A 4,402-nucleotide genomic window follows, 5' to 3' on the forward strand; every position below is an offset into this window, starting at 1 on the left:
TCGTGTGTAACCCATGTTAACCCTGGTGTCTGTTCCCTGGTGTCGTGTGTAACCCATGTTAACCCTGGTGTCTGTTCCCTGGTGTCGTGTGTAACCCATGTTAACCCTGGTGTCTGTTCCCTGGTGTCGTGTGTAACCCATGTTAACCCTGGTGTCTGTTCCCTGGTGTCGTGTGTAACCCATGTTAACCCTGGTGTCTGTTCCCTGGTGTCGTGTGTAACCCATGTTAACCCTGGTGTCTGTTCCCTCTGTTGTTGTGTGTAACCCATGTTAACCCTGGTGTCTGTTCCCTCTGTTGTTGTGTGTAACCCATGTTAACCCTGGTGTCTGTTCCCTGTTGTTGTGTGTAACCCATGTTAACCCTGGTGTCTGTTCCCTGGTGTCGTGTGTAACCCATGTTAACCCTGGTGTCTGTTCCCTCTGTTGTTGTGTGTAACCCATGTTAACCCTGGTGTCTGTTCCCTGGTGTCGTGTGTAACCCATGTTAACCCTGGTGTCGTGTGTAACCCATGTTAACCCTGGTGTCTGTTCCCTGGTGTCGTGTGTAACCCATGTTAACCCTGGTGTCTGTTCCCTGGTGTCGTGTGTAACCCATGTTAACCCTGCTGTCTGTTCCCTGGTGTCGTGTGTAACCCATGTTAACCCTGGTGTCTGTTCCCTGGTGTCATGTGTAACCCATGTTAACCCTGGTGTCTGTTCCCTCTGTTGTTGTGTGTAACCCATGTTAACCCTGGTGTCTGTTCCCTGGTGTCGTGTGTACCCCATGTTAACCCTGGTGTCGTGTGTAACCCATGTTAACCCTGGTGTCTGTTCCCTGGTGTCGTGTGTAACCCATGTTAACCCTGGTGTCTGTTCCCTGGTGTCGTGTGTAACCCATGTTAACCCTGGTGTCTGTTCCCTGGTGTCGTGTGTAACCCATGTTAACCCTGGTGTCTGTTCCCTGGTGATGTGTGTAACCCATGTTAACCCTGGTGTCGTGTGTAACCCATGTTAACCCTGGTGTCTGTTCCCTGGTGTCGTGTGTAACCCATGTTAACCCTGGTGTCGTGTGTAACCCATGTTAACCCCCTAGTGTCCTTTTTCTTTGTTAAAAGTGAGGGGGGCCATTGAGGCTGTGCTGTGGGTCACATGATCCTGGTCCTCTGGACATCCATTGAGCTGAATCATATATGCTGACATATCAGTGGCCATTTTGACCATGCGTTCCACCCAATGTTGTTAACCTGATCCTAGATCTGTTTGTGCTGTAAAGCCAACTCCTGTGGTCATTGTCATGCTACAAGAAACAGATCTGGGTGGGACCAGACTAACCTGCCACCCTCATCAACTTTACCAATTGATACCTACTGTCAAGTGTCAATTCCAGTAGTGGTGTGTGGGTAGAATCACCTGGGAAGCAGCTAGGGGGAAAAAGCCATATTACAACCTGTGTTGTGATACTTGTGTTGTTTGCTCTATAACCTGTTAGTTCATATGTCTTGACACCGTGATATTTAGGTCTAAAGGCAGAGACAATAAGTAGAAACAGTGGCAGAATACATTCAACCACACCTCTGTTTCATCACAAAACCGAAGTCCACAAAGGATATTGTTTCAGATTTCTGTGTGCGTGTGTGTGTGTGTGTGTGTGTGTGTGTGTGTGTGTGTGTGTGTGTGTGTGTGTGTGTGTGTGTGTGTGTGGGTGCACATTCATGCATGTAGAAAACATGTTGACTCACCCTACATGTAGAGTATTGCCTTCCTCCTCTTTCATGTTGAGGAAACGGTCTATGACTCTGTCATACAGTACATGTTGAGGAAACGGTCTATGACTCTGTCATACAGTTCATGTTGAGGAAACGGTCTATGACTCTGTCATACAGTACATGTTGAGGAAACGGTCTATGACTCTGTCATACAGTACATGTTGAGGAAACGGTCTATGACTCTGTCATACAGTACATGTTGAGGAAACGGTCTATGACTCTGTCATACAGTACATGTTGAGGAAACGGTCTATGACTCTGTCATACAGTACATGTTGAGGAAACGGTCTATGACTCTGTCATACAGTACATGTTGAGGAAACGGTCTATGACTCTGTCATACAGTACATGTTGAGGAAACGGTCTATGACTCTGTCATACAGTACATGTTGAGGAAACGGTCTATGACTCTGTCATACAGTACATGTTGAGGAAACGGTCTATGACTCTGTCATACAGTACATGTTGAGGAAACGGTCTATGACTCTGTCATACAGTACATGTTGAGGAAACGGTCTATGACTCTGTCATACAGTACATGTTGAGGAAACGGTCTATGACTCTGTCATACAGTACATGTTGAGGAAACGGTCTATGACTCTGTCATACAGTACATGTTGAGGAAACGCTCTATGACTCTGTCATACAGTACATGTTGAGGAAACGGTCTATGACTCTGTCATACAGTACATGTTGAGGAAACGGTCTATGACTCTGTCATACAGTACATGTTGAGGAAACGCTCTATGACTCTGTCATACAGTACATGTTGAGGAAACGCTCTATGACTCTGTCATACAGTACATGTTTTATTTGTTTTGTCCTTGGCTACTTGGCTAAAATACTTGCTCACTAGACTAACGTCCTTCCATGGACAACAATACGCCAGGCCAGCTAGTTAACATTAACCTTCTACATTTAACTACATATTGAACTTCCATCCTCTCAGGTCAAGGGCACAATATATGAATTAATGGTTGGATCAGAATCACCATTACAGTCATTGGCCAGTACAGAGAATGAAGTAAAACCAAAAGTCCAAATCCCTATCTCCATCCATGGCTAATTTAGGAAAAAGTTCCGTAGGCTCTAGATGCGATTTGATAGGAGTGACGCCAAATCCAAACTGGCTTCCCTTGACTCTTTGTTTTGGTGTTCCAGGACCATTTACAGGTGAGCTCACTCAGTTTAGCTCAATGCTGATTGGCTATTATTTACAGGTGAGCTCACTCAGTTTAGCTCAATGCTGATTGGCTATTATTAACTTTTTATCAAGGCAGGCTAAATGCTCGCTGGCATCCTTTGCATTCAATGCTACGCGGTAATAATGTCATACACTTTTGGACCAGACAGCCTCTGATAGATGGTCTGGACCAGGTATTCCCAAACTGGGGTACACGCAATGCCGTCGGGGGTACGCCAAATAAAAATGGGATTCACAAATAAGATGCGCAAATATGATAAACTACATTGATTTGGCTTTAATTTACTGTATATTGGGAGTAGTGCCTTTCCTCAGCCACAGTGTGTTATATGTGCAAAAGTACTATCTCACAACTCGATGAAACCTTCACTCTTGCGCAGACATTTAGAAACAAAACATGCCAATTTGAAAAATAAGCCGCAGGAGTTTTTGGAGCGAGAATTAAGACGACTTTCGAGTAGTAAGACATGTATAAAATCAACCGATACCATTAATAAGACGGGGCTAGAAACGTCTTATATGGTGAGCTACTGAGTGTCTAGGACAGGCAAGCCCCATACTGGAGGACTTAGTTCTTCCTGCTGACACAGATATGGCTGGAACAATACTGGGGGAAGGACAAAAAAACTATACAGACAATCCCTTCATCAAACAACACTGTTTCATGACGCATCAGTGACATGGCAGAAGATGTTTGGAAACAATTACTGATTCACATAGAAGCCAGTGAATTATGTGTTACAGCTGGATGAGTCAACAGACGTGGCGGGCCTGGTACAGCTCCTGGTATATGTCTGTTACAGCTGGATGAGTCAACAGACGGTGGTGGGCCTGGCACAGCTCCTGGTATATGTCTGTTACAGCTGGATGAGTCAACAGGCCTGGCACAGCTCCTGGTATATGTCTGTTACAGCTGGATGAGTCAACAGGCCTGGCACAGCTCCTGGTATATGTCTGTTACAGCTGGATGAGTCAACAGGCCTGGCACAGCTCCTGGTATATGTCTGTTACAGCTGGATGAGTCAACAGGCCTGGCACAGCTCCTGGTATATGTCTGTTACAGCTGGATGAGTCAACAGGCCTGGCACAGCTCCTGGTATATGTCTGTTACAGCTGGATGAGTCAACAGGCCTGGCACAGCTCCTGGTATATGTCTGTTACAGCTGGATGAGTCAACAGGCCTGGCACAGCTCCTGGTATATGTCTGTTACAGCTGGATGAGTCAACAGACGTGGCACAGCTCCTGTAATATGTCTGTTACAGCTGGATGAGTCAACAGACGTGGCACAGCTCCTGTTATATGTCTGTTACAGCTGGATGAGTCAACAGGCCTGGCACAGCTCCTGGTATATGTCTGTTACAGCTGGATGAGTCAACAGGCCTGGCACAGCTCCTGGTATATGTCTGTTACAGCTGGATGAGTCAACAGATGTGGAGGGCCTGGCACAGCTCC

Source organism: Oncorhynchus kisutch, unplaced genomic scaffold (assembly GCF_002021735.2).
Source record: "Oncorhynchus kisutch isolate 150728-3 unplaced genomic scaffold, Okis_V2 Okis05a-Okis16b_hom, whole genome shotgun sequence".
NCBI classification, from domain to species: domain Eukaryota; kingdom Metazoa; phylum Chordata; class Actinopteri; order Salmoniformes; family Salmonidae; genus Oncorhynchus; species Oncorhynchus kisutch.